We start from the raw sequence: 17,989 nt of genomic DNA, 5'->3' as shown, positions 1-17,989 counted from the left end.
ATAGTTTCATACTCTGTATAATCTCTTTTTATTTTATTTCAAGACCCATCTAGGAAAAGGGTCTGCTTCATTCCTTATCTCTCACAACTACCAGAATCTACAACATATGGCGCCTCTTATCTATGTAATTTCGCCTAGTACTTGCATTCACCTTTAATGTTGACATTTTCTGATCTAGTGGCTTCTGAGAGATGATAAATACCTTTCTTCTTTGAACTGTAAAATACCATCTTTGGATTTGCTTCTCCATATTATTTTAACCAGTCCTTTAATTGCTCTCATGTATTAAACTGAAATTTCAGAATGATCAAATTTATTTTAATAGTATCTAAATTTATATTTTGCTAATGTGACAGTGTTTAAATTACTAGCAGTTGCACATAAACAAGTTGAATCAACTGGCAAGTAAATAGCCCATTAATTCACATTAATCCATTTGGGAGTAGGAATTGGTTCTTTCCTAGAACTCCAGAATACATAATATAAGGTAAAAACCAGTCTTCCCTTTTCATACCTGTCCTTTTACCTATACTACTTCAAAAGGGTAATATTCATAATAATAACATTGGCAATAGGGTCACTTTTGAAACTCTCCCAACCTCTGATTTCAACATACATCAGTGTGGAACACAGAAAGTTTGAGGCTTCATATGGCTAACAGATTATAGGTACTCAATACACATTTACTGAATGAATGATTGAATTGCATACAAGTTTGTAGGAACACTGAACTATTCTTTAATCTGATGTTGATACCATGAATATATTCTTGATTATGGAGAAGTATTTACACAAATATCCTGGGTCATGAATGGTTTTCCTATACATCCATGATACTATTTTTATATACTTACAGGGATATAGTAATTATATAGTCTATATGCTCATTTTCATAAGGGAAGGCTAAGGTCCACAGAAGTTAATTAATCTGCCTGATGTTGTATCATGAGCCCAGATAAGACTAGACATCTAGTTCAGCTGGCTGCTGCTCTTCAACCAAAAATTGGTACTGTTCATATGATGATTACCTTACAAATGTAACTTAAAAAAATGTGTGCTGGGACTTCAGCATCATGATATTTATAACATGAAAATTTACACTGAAATACATAAATGAAAGAAAATTTATATTAAAATAAGAAATATTTTCCATGATTATTTACAAAGTAAATGGTAAATAAATGAAGTCTAAGATGGACTTGGGTATTAAAAATTGTATTATGCTTTCATACACATATACAAATTTTTCTCTACAGGTATTACAATCAAAATAGTTTTTATTAAGTCATCCCTTAGTTTTCATTGTAAACCAAAGAAAACTAAAGGATGCACTGGCCAGGGCCTTCCTGTCTCACCATGGTTCACTGTCACAGATAGTAAAGGAGTAAAAAGGCTTAAAAAGTGGACAGAGACAACTATGTTTTTAACACAAACTTCCAGATATTCCAAGTGGTATAACATAACAGCTTCCTCAAAAGCAACACAAATTCTTCTGAGAATGGGAACAATATTGGCTTGGGGGGGGACAGATTTCAGACTCAGTATCATCAATTCTGACCAGAGCTATGTCTTGGGAGCTCTTCTTCAGAGGATTGAATCATTCATGGAAAAAGAAGATTTGTTAACTAACCTTTAGATGCAAAAGCAGATGTTCCCACAACCTCACGCTGAATAATCCAAAGAGAGATTACACTGTCAGACTCTCACACCTGTCCTTCATCTTCATAGTGTTATCTTAACATGGATAACTTTCCACATTGTTCTCCTGCTATACCACCAAATTAGACTGCCTTAAGGTTAGCTTTTGAAAGCTTCAAGAAATAGGACCCACAGAGGAGATTGATTCAAAATGGCAGGTGAGAGGTGAGACAGAGAACTCTTTCCAAAATGACATATAGTATGAAAATATAGTTACTACAACTAACCCTAAAACAGAAACAGGTAAAAAGGTTGCACCAGACTGCATAAACCTGCAGAACAACAGACCTCACAAAACAGAGCACAAGCACCATAAGCACCATTCCCCTGCGATTCCCAACCTCACTCCAGGGGCTGAGCAGCTCCAGAAACTAGAGCTTCTGGGCACTACAGGGTGCCACATAGAAATATGAAATGTCAAAGGAACCTGGTTCAGACCAAAATCTCACAATCCCCAGAAAAAAGGACCAAATGTAACTGAACTCACTAATCTTCCTGAAAGAGAGTTCAAAATAAAAATCATAAACATTCGAATGGACATATAGAAAAACATTTAAGAACTCAGGAATGAATTTAAGACAGAGATTGAATCATCAAGAAATTTCATATGTGAAATGAAACATACAATGAAGGGACTTAAAAGCAGATAAGATATAGTAGAAGAGACGGTAAATGGAATAGAAATTAAAGAAGAGGAATACAAAGAAGCTGAGGCACAGAGAGAAAAAAGGATCTCTAAAAATGAAAGAACATTGAGAGAACTGTGTGGCCAATCCAAATGGAACAATATTCACAATACAGGGGAACCAGAAGAAGAAGAGAGAGAAAAAGGGATAGAAAGTTTCACTGAGGAGGTAATTGCTGAAAACTTCCCCAGTCTGGGGAAGGAGATTGTCTCTCAGGCCATGGATGTGCACAGATCTCCCAACACAAGGGACCCAAGGAAGACAACAAAAAGATGTATAATAATTAAAATGGCAAAGATCAAGGATAAAGACAGACTTTCAAAAGTGGATAGAGAGAGAGAAAAGATTGCATACAAAAGGAAAATCCATCAGGCTATCATCAGATTTCTCAACAGAAACCTTACAGGCAAGAAGGGAGTGGCATGATAAATTTAATGCAATGAAAAAGAAGGGCCTTGAACCAATAATGTTCTACTCGGAAAGGTTATCATTTAAATTTGAAGGAGGGATTAAACAATTTTCAGATAAGCAAAAGCTAAGAGAATTTACCTCCCACAAACTACCTCTACAGTGCATTTTCAAGGGACTGCTATAGATGGAAGTATTCCTAAGGCTAAATAGTTGTCACCAAAAGAAATAAAACCATAGCAGAGTACAACAATTAATTACTAAGCAGACACAAAATCAAATTAACTATCCCAAAAGTCAATCAAGGGATAGACAAAGAGTACAGAATATGATAAATAACATATAAAGAATGGAGGAGGAAGAAAAAGGAGGGGAAAAAATAGAACCTTTAGATTGTGTTTGTAATAGCATACTAAGTGAGTTAAATGAGACTCTTAGAGTGTAAGCGAATTATCCTTGAACCTTTGGTAACCATGATTCTAAAGCCTGCAATGGCAATAAGTACATACCTATTGATAATCACCCTAAATGTAAATGGTCTGAATGCACCAATCAAAAGACATACAGTTACTGAAAGGATAAAACAACAAGACACATCTATATGCTTCCTACAAGAGAATCACTTCAAACCCAAGGACATACACAGAGTAAAAGAAAAGGGATGATAAAAGACATTTCATGTAACTAATAAGGAGAAAAAAGCAGGAGATGCCATACTTGTATCAGACAAAATAGACTTCAAAAGAAAGTAACAAGAGACAAAGAAGGACATTACATAATGATAAAAGGGTCAGTCCACAAGAGGATATAAATATTATAAATATCTATGCACCCAGCACAGGATCACCTACCTACATATGTGAAACAAATACTAACAGAATTAAAGGGGGAAATAGAAAGCAAAGCATTCATTTTAGGAGACTCTAACACACCTCTCACTCTAAGGAAAAAATCAACCAGACAGAAATAAGTAAACAGACAGAAGCACAGAACAACATATTAGAACATATGGACCTAATGGACATCTACAGAATACTCCATCGAAAAGCAACAGGATACACATTCTTCTCAAGTGCACATGGAACATTTTCAAGAATAGATCATATACTAGGCCACAAAAAGAGCCCCAGTAAATTCATAAAAATTGAAATTGTACCAAACAGCTCCTCAGACCACAAAGGTATGAAACTAGAAATAAATTACAGAAAGAAAATGAAAAAGCCCACAAACACATGGAGGTTTAACAATATGCTCCTAAATAATCAATGGATCAATGACCAAATAAAAACAGAGATCAAGCAATATATTGAGACAAATGACAAAAATAATTCAACAACTCAAAATTTGTGGGACGCAGTGAAGGCCATGCTAAGAGGGAAGTATACTGCAATACAGGCCTACCTCAGGAAAAAGGAACATACCCACATGAACAGTCTAAACTAACAATTAATGAAACTAGAAAAGGAAGAACAAATGAGGCCCAAAGTCAGTGGAAAGAGGGACATAATAAAGAGTAGAGCATAAATTTAAAAAATCGAAAATAAAACAATAGAAAGAATCAATGAAAGCAGAAGCTGCTTCTTCAAGAACATAAACAAAATAGATAAACCCCTAGCCAGACTTAACAAGAAAAAAAGAGAGTCTACACAAATAAACAGAATTAGAAATGAGAAAGGAAAAATCACTACGGACACCACAGAAATGCAAAGAATTATGACAGAATACTACAAAAAGTTATGTGCTAACAAACTGGATAACCTAGAAGAAATAGACAACTTTCTAGAAAAATACAACCTTCCAAGGTTGACCCAGAAAGAAACAGAAAATCTGAACAGACCAATTACCAGGAAGGAAATTGAACTGGTAATCAAAAAACAATCTAAGAATAAAACTGAAACAGATGGTTTCACTGCTGAATTTTACCAAACATTTAGTGAAGACCTAATACCCATCCTCCTTAAAGTTTTCCAAAAAGTAGAAGAGGCGGGAATACTCCAAACTCATTCTATGAAGCCAACATCACTCTAATACCAAAACCAGGCAAAGAACCCACAAAAAAGAAAATTACAGACCAATATACCTGATGAACATAGATGCAAAAATAATCAACAAAATATTAGCAAACCGAATTCAAAAATACAACAAAAAGATCATCCATCATCATCAAGTGGGATCCATCTTACAGATGCAAGGATGTTATGACATTCAAAAATCCATCAACATCATCCACCACATCAACAAAAAGCACAAAAACCACACGATCATCTCCATAGATGCTGAAAAAGCATTTAACAAAATTTAGCATCCATACATGATAAAAATTCTCAATAAAATGGGTATACAGGGCAAGTACCATAATAAAGGCCATACATGACAAACCCACAGCCAACATTATACTTAACAGCAAGAAGCTGAAAGCTTTTCCTTTAAGATCAGGAACAAGACAAGGATGCCCAGTCTCCCCACTTTGATTCAACATAGTTCTGGAGGTCCTTGCCACAGCAATCAGAGAACAAAAAGACATAAAAGGCATCCAGATTGGGAAGGAAGAAGTTAAATTGTCCCTGTTTGCAGATGACATGATATTGTACATAAAAAAAATTTAAAGAATCCACTTCAAAACTACTAGATCTAATATCGGAATTCAGCAAAGTTGTGGGATACAAAATTAATGCACAGAAATCTGTTGTATTCCTATACACTAACAATGAACTAGCAGAAAGAGAAATCAGGAAAACAATTCCTTTCACAATTGCAACAAAAAATAAAATACCTAGGAATAAACCTAAGAAGGAAGTGAAAGACCTATACTCTGCAAACCACAAGACACTCATGAAAGAAATTAAAGAAGATACCAATAAATGGAAACACATCCTGTGCTCATGGATGGGAAGAATTAATATTGACAAAATGGCCATCCTGCCTAAAGCAATCTAAAGATTCAATGCAATTCCCATCAAAATACCAAAAGCATTCTTCAACAAGCTAGAGCAAATCATTCTAAAATTCATGTGGAACCAAAAAAGACTACAAATAGCCAATGCAATCCTGAGAAGGAAGAATAAAGTGTGGGGGATCTGGCTCCCCAACTTCAAGCTCTACTACAAAGCCACAGTAATCAAGACAATTTGATACTGGCACAAGAACAGGCCCACAGACCAATGGAACAGACTAGAGAACCCAGATATAAACCCAATCATACATGGACAATTAATATATGATAAAGGAGCCATGGACATACAATGGGGAAATGACAGCCTCCTCAACAGATGGTGTTGGCAAAACTGGACAGCTATGTGCAAGAGAATGAAACTGGATTATTGTTTAATCCCATATACAAAAGTAAACTCAAAATGTATCAAGACCTGAATGTAAGTCATAAAACGATAAAACTCTTAGAAGAAAATATAGGCAACATTCTGTTGGACATAAACATGAGCAACTTTTTCCTGAATGCATCTCCTTGGGCAAGGGAATCAAAATAAAAAGTGAACAAATTGATCTACATCATGCTAAAAAAACTTCTGTACAGCAAAGGACACTATCAGCAGAACAAAAAAGGCATCCTACAGTATGGGAGAATATATTTGTAAATGACATATCTGACAAGAGGTTAACATCCAAAATACATAAAGAACTCACATGCCTCAACACCCCAAAATCAAATAACTCAATCAAAAAATGGGCAGAGGTTATGAACAGACATTTCTCCAAAGAAGAAATTCAGATGGCCAACAGGCACATGAAAAGATGTTCCACATTGCTAATTATCAGGGAAATGCAAATTAAAACCACAATGAGATATCGCCTCACACCAGTTAGGATGGCCAACATAGAAAAGAATAGGAACAAAAAATGCTGGCAAGGATGTGGAGAAAGGGGAACCCTCCTACACTGCTGTTGGGAATGTAAACTAGTTCAACCATTGTGGAAAGCAGTATGAAGTTTCCTCAAAAAACTCAAAATAGAAATACCCAGGAATTGACCCAGGAATTCCACTCCTAGGAATTTACCTTAAGAATGCAGTTTCCTAGTCTCAAAAAGACATAAGTATCCTTATGTTTATTGCAGCACTATTTATAATAGCTAAGAAATGGAAGCAACCTAAGTGTCCATCAGTAGAAGAATGGATAAAGAAGAGGTGGTACATATACACAATGGAGTATTATTCAGTCATAAGAAGAAAACAAATCCCACCATTTGCAACAACATGGATGGAGCTAGAGGGTATTATGCTCAGTGAAATAAGCCAGGCGTAGAAAGACAAGTACCAAATGATTCACTCATCTGTGGAGTGTAAGAACAAAGCAAAAACTGAAGGAACAAAACAGCAGCAGACTCATAGAACCCAAGAATGGACTAACAATTGCCAAAGTGAAGGGGACACCGGGTGGGTATGTGCAAAGGGAGGGAGAAGGGGATTAAGGGGTATTATGACTAGGACACATAAAGTAGCAGTGGGGTACGGGGAAGGTAGAATAGCACAAAGAAGACAAGTAGTGATTCTATAGCATCTTACTACACTGATGGACAGTGACTGTAATGGGGCATGTGGTAGGGACTTGATAATGTGGGGATCTTGTAATGATAATGTTGCTCATGTAATTATATATTAATGATACCAAAATTAAAAATAAATAAATAAATAAAGTAAAATCCCTGAGAAAAAAAGGCAAAGCAATAGGACCCCCCCAGTTAGCACACACACTAAAATTTCTCAGACAGTCATCTTCTAGAAATGAATGATCAAATTTTGTCATGGTACAAACAGAACCCAGGTCAGCTTACTTACTGGATGTACTGGAAGTCAAACTGATATCATAAATCACTCCATGATGTGCTTGAGAGGTGATGACATACAAAAGAGTATTATATTTCATCAGAATCTTGACATTTAAAAACAGACAGGCAACAGCAACAACAACAGAGAAAGATGTAAGAGAAAAAGGGAAAAATCTGCTTTAAATGTATGGGTAAAAAAGAAATCTTTGAAAAAAGCAATACACATTTATTGTGTTATGATTTATAATGCCTGTGTATTTGCTAATGTGTTTGAACAGGTTAAGTTGGCTCAGAAAAAATCCAAAATAACTTTTCCAGGCAACAAGTTATGGAAGAGAAAACCTGCCTTAAAGTGAGCACAGGATATATAACTAGAACTAAAAGTAGGAGATGGACATTTAAAAACAGAGTAAAAGATCACTAATTGGTTTTATAATTAAGATTATTGTTGGGTTGACGAATGTGGATAAAATGTAAGGGTAAGAGCACACACTTAAACTGAATATGGGTAAAAGAGTGGTAAAATTCTGTTTTTGCACAACAAACCAAGTTTTCTACTGTAGTTACTCTTTTCCCAGTTATGCATCATTTACCAATAGTGAGGGTGAACGGCTCATTATTAACACAACTACTCTGGAAAAATAGGTCCTGTACATCAGAATATCCACCTCCACAAATCAAAGGCTAAAAGACATTGCTGTTACTAAGCAATCATTTGGTAAGCTGCTGCCATCGAAAGTGGAGTATCTAGATGGCCTACACTTTGCTAAGTATATAGAAAACCAAAACACTGCTCTGGGGATTATTTAATGATATAATCACTTTGAAAACCCACTGGGAGTATCTAAAAACATATGCATAACCTACGATAACCTATGACCCAGAAATTCTACAATTAGGGATATATTCAACATATGTGTATGCAGAAACACATACCACATACATATTTGTTTAGCAAATGATATATGTCCATAGCATATATAACCTCCAACTGGAATACCCAAGTATTCATCAACAATAGAATTAACAAGTAATTTGCACTATATTTACTCAATGTAGTAGTATCACAGTGACAGTAACAATCTACAACTACACAAAACGATACAGATGAATCTCCCTATTACAATGTTGACTGAAAGAAGCCAAAACAGAGGAGTTGATACTGCAGAATTCCATTCGCACAAAAGTTCAAAAGCAGGCCAAACAAATCTATGCTCTTGGAAGTCAGGATAGTGGTTATCTTTGGGTGCATAGTGACTGCAGGAGAGCAGGAAGTGGTATCCTTGGGAGATGGTAATGTTGTATTTCTTGATCTGAGTTCTGATTACATGAGTACACATAGCTAAGCAGGTTTTTTCTCACCTAGTTGCACATTCACACCTATCATCTCATACCAATTAGATTCTCAGCATGCTAAGGTTTCATATAAATAATTTTATAAAGAAAGAGAGTCCCTTCCCTTTTTACCAACAGTGGGAAGGCAAGATACCTTTTTTTGAAGTCATATAGGGCTAACATAAATATTAAGCCTTTTAAATTCATTCCAAAACACAAGATAATTTTGTCTCCTCAGCCAATAATCTATTCTTTCCCTTTCTTGGCATTTCTGCATTTCTGCCACTCAGATCTCCTGGAGGCTGCAATCGTCCACAGTTCACATGGATTTTCTTTAGGAAGAGAAACCTAATGTTTCTCGTTCCTAAGTATCCCGGCCAAGGGTGAGAGGCAGCACATGCCGTGGAAGAGGAGGGAAGGCAGAATCACAATGTGCCCACAAGCAGCAATGCCACTGGCAAAGCCACCCTTGGCTAGGACGTCTTCAACTTTTTAACAAGTAGCTAAGGAAAGTTATGGCAAGAAATCTGCTAGTCATATTCTAGGAAATGGTGAGATATAGGCATTAAACAGTTACTCGAACAAAGAAATACTTTCTTTCAGTTCATCCAAGAACAGGGAAGTGATACTGCACGGAACCCACGGATAAGAGCTATTTGGCAATTAGAGCCCAAAGAGGGCAGAAGGCTTCTTTTGCTACGTGTTTCTCTCCCCAAAGTGACCACCCGCTCACTCGGGAATGTATTCACGTCATCAAGTTAATGTGACTGTTACACACACACACATATTCCTTTTGGATGAGAACACTAATCAGATTCAGTTAGTTTTTCATTCTCTAAACACTGCCATTATGTGAAGAGGAAAACTCCTGAAAACCAAGGATATTTTATAGTTAGACCTCTCCTTCCAGCCAATATCTTTTGCTCTCCTATATAAACAAATTCTGCCATTACATTCTTTTATCCATGGCAACTTTCAGTGTGTAAGCCACAAATCAATTCAAGACAAGTTAATTGCCAAAAGGGATCAAGCAACAAGCATTAGAAGCATAATATTTACAGGCACCATCCTAAAAACTTGTGTTAGAGAAAAGTATGGTCTGGTGAGCCTGCCTTCTGAGCCAAGATTTTAAATTTATATGATTATTTTTGAAAATCAAAAATCCATCAGATAATCACTCTTAGCTTATGCCATGTATGTTTTATGGGTAGATGTGGACAGACACATCAAGCAAAAAAAAAAAAGGTGCTACTATAGGACATACTATTGATACTGATTTCTAACTTCCAATTTTTTGACTTTAGTGTTTTCTACATATGAAACTTCTTGAGGATTAGAGGAAATAATGTAATCGAAGTATATTGTAAACTTCCTCCTCTTCCTAGTATTTTTACAATAAAGGAGAAGCAAAGGCAAATTCACACAAGAGACTGGAAAGGAATGGAATCAAAACCATTACTCGTTACACAGTCAGTACGAGGTCAATATCCATAGGGTTCCACTGGCTTGGTACAATTCTGAGATATATCTTGTCTGCTTAGGACTGTAAATGTATTCACGAACATAAGGCATGGATATGTTTCAACTTATATATAAGTAAGTTGTCATGTTTTGAAGGCTTCCTTGACTTCCCCAAACAGAATCTCCTAACCCAGTCCATGTTTTGTTTTATTTGGTTGTTAACTTGTTTATTTTCTGCTTTCCTCTACTAGAATGCAAGCTTTATGGCAGCAGCGATCTCATCGATTTTTCTACTCATTATATCTCTAATACAAAGTAAATATTTCTCCATGGCTAATGAAGCACCAGTGGTGCTCTGGAGCTGTCCATAGCAGTGGGCAAAAGTAGGCTGTTCAATTTGGGGGAGGATTTTTTAGTTGGTTTTCATACCTAGCGAACATTAAAAATTAAGTTATATAAACTTACAATTAATAATGTAAACAATGGTAATAAATATTCAAATCACATCTCTTTCTAATAGTTCTACTACATTTTACCATTATGCTTGTTCTTGAGGTCATTTACATCTATCTGTATGTGCTTTTATACATCTCTTGTCAACTCCCCACTTAGTGACCTGCACAGCTTGAAAAGGGCTGATGGAGAATTTTTGCCACAGAAATCAGCAAATACTAAAAACAGGCTTTTTTTGGTGTCTTCACAGAGGGCTGGCTGTTAACATTTACCAGCACACTACTGGCCAGGCTTATAACAGGCTTTCAAAAATAGTCTAGGAATGAATGCATTCCTCTTTCATATAAACTCTGATTATATATGAGTGTTTCATTCATGATCACGTTAGTTCTTACTTTTATAGAATAGTTATTACCATTGTTTACATTATTAATTGTAAGTGTATTCCTTTAGCCCATCACAAAGCTTGTATTTTTCAGGTTCACTCCCAAGCTTTCTGTTTGGAATGACTTATATACTTGTTTCTCTTGAAATGTCTATCTTTAGCACTGACTGATGTCACATGATTAGAGTAACATGTATTTACTCTGTTCACAAATCCATCTTTTCATTTTAATATTTCAGTTGTTCCCTTTTAATTTATGTTATTATCAAGTATTAAATTATATATTTGACATGTTTATTAGTACCATATTGTCTTTACTCTTGCCAGTGGAATTTTTTGTGCTCTGATTCATTGTAACTCTGGGTGCTTATCTAACTTGACTTTACTGAAATTCAGAGACTTTCTTAACCCCCTGTAGGGATGTTAAAAAAGCTCTTCAATTATGGTTTAAAGTAGACAAAATAATGGTAGTTAGGAGCGGGAATAGCCAAGGTAGAAGGTGGGTATTTGGTTCTAGCAAAGTAATGATAAGGCCTGGGCCCTTCTGTACACTAGCAAGGAAGGTGTACAGAGGCGAATACTTCCTCTCTTGTGAAGTGTTCGTTATTTGTTTTGCTCAGACCAAATACATTTTTGTTGAGCCACTCAGTTAAGGTACTATCCCTTAAAATTACTTGATGGGGATTCATCAATTTCATGGTTCAAAGAAAAAAATGTATTAGTTGAAAACCATAAAATTGACATTATGAGAATAATATTATTTATTAGCTGATAATTGAACATAAATTTTCATGCCTACCACACATTCATGTGGCTCTCATGCTGACCATCAAAAATATTCACAAGCTTATTTATAAACCCTCAGCAGTGGAGGTGTTTTTACCTTCTGCCAGTCCCCATCTGACAGTGCTCTGTGCTGATGCACAGCCCTAGGGCCACCTCACAGCACCAGAGCTACTATAATGATCACACACAGCTCGGCATCTGTCTGGCTGTGGCTGCTTCATGAACTGTCTCGATAGCACAAAGACCTTACAAAATCTATGTCCCCTCTATCTCTGACTTTGATAGGCATTGCTAATTGTACAGATTCTTTTGAATGTCAGAGACACAACTTTCCTTCAATTTAGAAAATCTCAGTTAATGCCTTCTGCAAAACTTCTCCTTGAAAAATTGTTCCTCCAAAAACCCTACTGTAGCTGTTGTAGGAAGGGACTTTGAGACTTGGGCGTAAAATACCTGAGTTTAGCTTTACCTGAAAAAGTCTTTCTAGTCATTTTAGCAACTTATCCTTCCCTGGTTGCTGACTGATTCTGTCTCTTATACTCTCCCCAGTTCCAAGAAGCAGGCCCCAAACCATTCCCCTTGCTGCCTTAACCAGAGACGTAGGATTAGATGGGACCTCTCCTGAAGTGTGGCTGTGGGACATGAGAGCAACAATTTGTGTGGAAGCATACAGAGCCAAGGTTTCTAGCACTGGCTGTGATGCTGTCCAAGTGCATGACTTGGGGCCTCTCTATACCTGTAGGTTTTTCAGCATAAGATGATGGGTTTGCACAGATGAACTCTCAGGTCTCTTCTTTAGCCAACGCTGTTACATAGATATGTGGAAAGGAAGAGAAGGTCCCCACTCTTGTCAGGGGTCTAGAATCCTTTTTCTGATCGATTCATTCATTCAGTACATTCACACCAAGTACCAACTTCGTGCCACATACCCTTCCAGGCAGTGGGGATATAGAGGAGGATAAAACAAAAGGTAAAAATCACTGCCATATGCAGCCCACACTCTCATACTAGTAATGGCTAACACTTATTTTAGTGCTATCTGTGCCAGGCAGTGTTTATGGTTAATACACTTAATCTTCACTATGTCCTGTTTTACAGATGAGAAAAACTGAGGCATATGAAGTTAGATAACATGACTAATGTCTCAGAGTGGTGAGTGAAAAGTATAGAAATGGGAACCTCAGCAATGAGGCTCTAGAGCCAGCCAGCTCTCAACCATCACTCCACACCACCTTTTGAAGGTGAGGCTGTTTGTATATTTGCATGCTGCTTACAAGCTAACTGGTTACAAGCCAAGAGTAACCAGGAGCGGTCCCAGGACCCACAGGTAACCTCTAAACAGACTTGACAAAGGAAGCACCATAAAACTGGTGAAATGGTAAGAGAAATGGAGAAAAGGCAGTAAAAGAAGTGGTAGGCAGGCCTACTTTTAAGGACCTATTTTAATTGAAGGGCGCAATGGCCCTTTAAAGTGGGCCTTTTTATCTTCCATTTATGGACATGGGATCTGCCAAGGAGGTGAGGGAAATTGCCCAGTCACAGAAAAGCAGCTGAGTTGCCATTCAAGCTTCCTCTGTTTGGCCCTAAAGCCAAAGGCTTCCCCTGGCCCACATAGCTACCTCTGCTCCCGCTGTGCAATGACTGCCAACCTTACTGGTATTCCTTTTATGGCTGTTACATTGCCTATAAGGAAACCTTTTCCCAATTTTAATTTTGCTGATATTACTCACAAACTGGAATGTCATTAAGAAGGCCAGTTTAATATTCAAGACCATGTCGGTGGAATGAATAGGCATGACCTGGGATGGGGCTGACTTCTTCAGCTCAGAGATCCTTCAGGCTCCTCTGAACAGCTGGCCAGGGAGCAACATTCTGGCAGTAAAATCCAGTCACACAATGAATGTTTGGGCCAGATGAAATGAGCCAGATGGAAGCCCATGGAGCGCAACCCAGGGACAGGATAGAAACAGGCCACAAAAAGTCACTAATGAGTTTCCTTTCATTTTTTTTTGCATGAGAAAAACTTATTTTTGATGCTTTGCTTAATATTACTTTAAACCAGTATCAATTAGGATAGAAGACAATTCACATATCATTTGGTAAGTTCACATTTGAATTGATCTCTAAGCCATGTTCTACATCAGATTACAAGGTGTTCTTTCTTCAGAGAAAGATTCTGAGCTGCATAGAAGAGTAATGTAAATCTACCAGAATCACGTCTCTCAGTTTGGAACTCCCCTTGCCTGGCAGTGAGAGGGTTTGGTCAGGAGACTGGAGGTAGGCCTATGGAGAAGGACAGGCTCTAGGACAGACTGCCAGGGCTCAGACCTGGGCACGTTCCTCAAACTCTCTCTGCCTGGTTTTCTCATCTGTGAAATAAAGGCAATGCTAGACCCACCCCGTGGGCTGTTTTGTGGGATGAAGTAAGATAATTCATGTTCAGCTCTCAGCACCCTGCCTGGCGCACAGTAAGTGTCTGATACAAATTAGATCATGTTATTTTTACTCTGGACTTGGACTCTCTGACCACATGGGTATGTGGTCTCTGAGCCCCAACCCTTCAATTCATCCCCTTTTATTTGGTGGTAATTATGCCCATCCTCTTCACTTGCCCTCAAAAACTAGAGGGGCTGCAGGGCACTGAAAGTAACAGTCATCACATGTGTTAGATCTGAAAAGCTTTAAAAAACGTACTATGCCAGAGGAGTTCTTAATGTGGTGCCTGGAAGGTGACATCCCAGTACATGGGTCTGTCGTGAAGACTCGTCTCCCTTTCTCAGCCCTGGGCGCCAGCCAGCATCTTCCAGCAGGTACTGCCGGGTATAACCCAACGACCACAGATATGCTATTCTTAGGTTTTAGTCATAAAGAATATCTAAGAGACCATATTCTCCTATTATCCCTGCTTCTATTTGCTACTATAAAATCTCCAGATCAAAGTTGCAGATTGGAGCAGAACTTTCTAAGAGCACAGGGGATGATTAAGGTCATCTAGATTTTTCTGTTTTAGCAAATATTGCTTTATATTTTCAGTGCCTGAATATACCTGTGCTTTTGTTTCTCAATCTGATTGCTAAGCCTCCTTTATACAAACAGACCAGTCAATTTCACATGAAAAATTTATTTGTTAGCCCTTCTATAAGAGATACAAATATGCTCAAATGAGTTCAGTTAATCACATATTTGCCAATTCTGAGAAAATGCTAGGGGAGGGAAAGAAGTTGAAACTCTTGGCAAAAATGGAATTTGGAGATTTTCTGAGAATATCAATTATATAGTAGATCCCATGACCCCTATTAGTGTAAGAGGCAAGAAAACTACAGCAAACTTTCTGTTTCTGGCCTATGGGATGCTACAGGAATCATCTCCGCCGTATACTGAAATGTACCTTGGATTTGAATAGCACCCACGCTACAGCCACCACATAAAATGTCCCTTCTACCATCCCTTCTTGAGAAGACACACAGCAGAAAGTTTTGTGATTTGTGCTGGTTGAAAGACAAGACCATCTCTAGAAGAGTAACTTTCCATTTATAAGTTTCCTTGAATGTTAGTGTAATTTTAAACAATGGCATTAAAAAAAAAAAACACCAAAATGTCTCAGCGTTTCCTTGGGGAGCTGTCAAGAGTCCACCAACCTGCTGAGTCCCTGCTCTTCTTGGCTTCTCAGATCATTTTGTTCCCCCAAATTTTAGGCACTGTGTTTAAGCCTCCAACATAAATTCACTCACATTATTTTCTCAAATGTAACATGAGCCCATCAGACCCTCCTCTCTCTCTAGACAGTTATCAGAGGCTGGCTTTAAAGTAATGACTGGCCCTCATTCCAGCTGCACAAAAGACAATTAGCCTCTTGATTATGTAATCCCCTCCTTTTTTTTCTCTCTCTCTATCAAATTTGGCTTAAGAAGCTATACACCATATTTCCCAAAAATGTATTTTACTCACAAAAGCCAAAATTTTGTCACTGCTCACAAACTACTTTCAAATCTATTTAAAGCACATTGTATAACTGTCCAGGTTTGTGAGAATTTCTAAGGGATCAACACTTGTCCAATGTGCATGATTTGCTATTAGTCTAACAAATCAGAGTCTAATTAAATTTCACATCTTACAGATGTGATACTTGGCTTTCCTTTATCCTGAACGCTACCCGGGAGTGAGTGCAATGCCAAAGGAAAACATTCCACCTTGAACCCAAGTGCACCATCAGCATTTGAAGATTCTATTGAATATAAGACATTGTTCTTTAAAAAATATATTGTAAATAAGAAATTTAATGAGGAAGTGTTGGCTAAGGCCCACTTATTTCGGTTGCTTCAATAGTAGAATCATATCCATTATCTCCACCTCTCAAAGGCCAAGATAAGTTTAAACTACTACCATGTTTTAAGGTTTTCATGTATTAAAAAAAGTTAAGAAATGCAAAACAGGGCTGCAAAATTGGGTGCAATTTTAAATGTTTACACTAAACAGTTTAACACCTTTAACTCCAGGAATGCTATAAAATGAAAAAGTGCCTTTCAGAAGATAACGGTAGAATTTAAGTGTATGTGTGTGTGTGCACGCGTGTGTGTGTGTATATACATACATACCCATAATACATTTGGGATGGTGTTATCTGTTACAAGTTTAAAGCTATATGAGAGCCATCCTTTTCATTATTGTCAGCATATTGCTGTAGCTGCATGATAACTTCTTTTTGAGCACTGATAGAAATCTGAAAATGTGAGACCAGAGTGGCTAACTGTCCTCCTAACTCCTTAATCTTCCACTCGACTTTCTGCCTATATGATCATAGGCACTCATCATACCATCAAGTTGATTTTGTAAATAAAGGGGCGGTATCAAAGGTAGCAAGGGTAGCAAGATGCTTTGACAAATGCATATGAATGGCACTCCTGTTGCCTGTGAGGGAGCCCCTGACCCCAAAGAATGTGCAGTCCAGATGGAGAGACAAAACAGGACCTCGAGAACAATAAAGACTGGATGGATGGATGGATGGATGGATGGATGGATGGATGGATGGATAGATAAATAAATGAATAAACAAGCAAACAAATAAATATACTGGTGATTAATATCCAAATTAAAAATGAATGAGGGACAAAATCACGCAAAATCCAAAGGAGACTGGCACATGATGGCTCTGCGGGATATCGTCCTTACCTCTTAAGCTTGTTATAAAAAAGGCCTATTCAAATTACAAACATGGGGCATTTAAATACATGGAAAACATATCCCGGAACATTCCATTACTAGTTGTATTTTGGAAAGGATCAGAACTCGACCAAAGGAAAATGAAAAAATGAAAAACCAAATTTATAATATATCTGCAAAGTGGTATAACAGACCTTAAACTCTACATTTCTTGAGATTATTGAAATTCTTTAGTCCAATAAGGTACAGCTTTCACTCTAACCAGCAGATAGGTTTTTATGATATTTAGAAACTACACAGATCTCAATGACAAGGAGAGTCTAGATGCAACCATCTATTGAAAGCATGCACAACAAAGTTTGCAAATCTACAATGAGCATAACCTAAAATAAATGGACAACTTTCTAAAAAAACACAACCTCCCAGGAATGACCAAGGAATGACCAAGGAAGACACAGAAAATCTAAACAGACCAATTACCAGGAATGAAACTGAATCGGTAATCAAAAAACTACCCAAGAACAAAACCCCTGATGGAGTCACCACTGAATTTTATCACACATATACAGAAGATATAATACCCATTCGCCTTAAAGTTTTCCAAAAAGTAGAAGAGGAGGGAATACTTCCAAACTCATTCTATGAAGCCAGCATCACTCTAATATGAAAACCAGGCAAAGATCCCACCAAAACAGAAAATTACAGACCAAAATCCCTGATGAACATAGATGCAAAAATACTCAACAAAATATTGGCAAACCAAATTCAAAAATACATCAAGAGGATCATGCACATGATCAAGTGGGATTCATCTCAGGGATGCAAGGATGGTACA

At 37.3% G+C, this 17,989-nt stretch overlaps 1 protein-coding gene and 1 long non-coding RNA gene across 15 annotated transcripts in view; both read right to left on the bottom strand.

The window, feature by feature from the left end:
* PDE4D (phosphodiesterase 4D) overlaps nt 1–17,989 on the bottom strand; it is a 729,058-nt gene that overhangs the window by 320,452 nt on the left and 390,617 nt on the right. The window lies entirely within an intron of this gene.
* Nucleotides 10,019–16,563, bottom strand: LOC130681688 (uncharacterized). The gene is made up of 2 exons (XR_008994936.1): nt 14,501–16,563; nt 10,019–11,125 (listed from the first exon to the last, which is right to left on the bottom strand). It is a non-coding gene; the product is annotated as an uncharacterized LOC130681688 (long non-coding RNA).

The sequence above is a fragment of the Manis pentadactyla genome, chromosome 2 (assembly GCF_030020395.1).
Source record: "Manis pentadactyla isolate mManPen7 chromosome 2, mManPen7.hap1, whole genome shotgun sequence".
NCBI classification, from domain to species: domain Eukaryota; kingdom Metazoa; phylum Chordata; class Mammalia; order Pholidota; family Manidae; genus Manis; species Manis pentadactyla.
The sequence above is the reverse complement of the archived record's forward strand: the minus strand, read 5'-3'. Positions and strand labels throughout refer to the sequence as shown.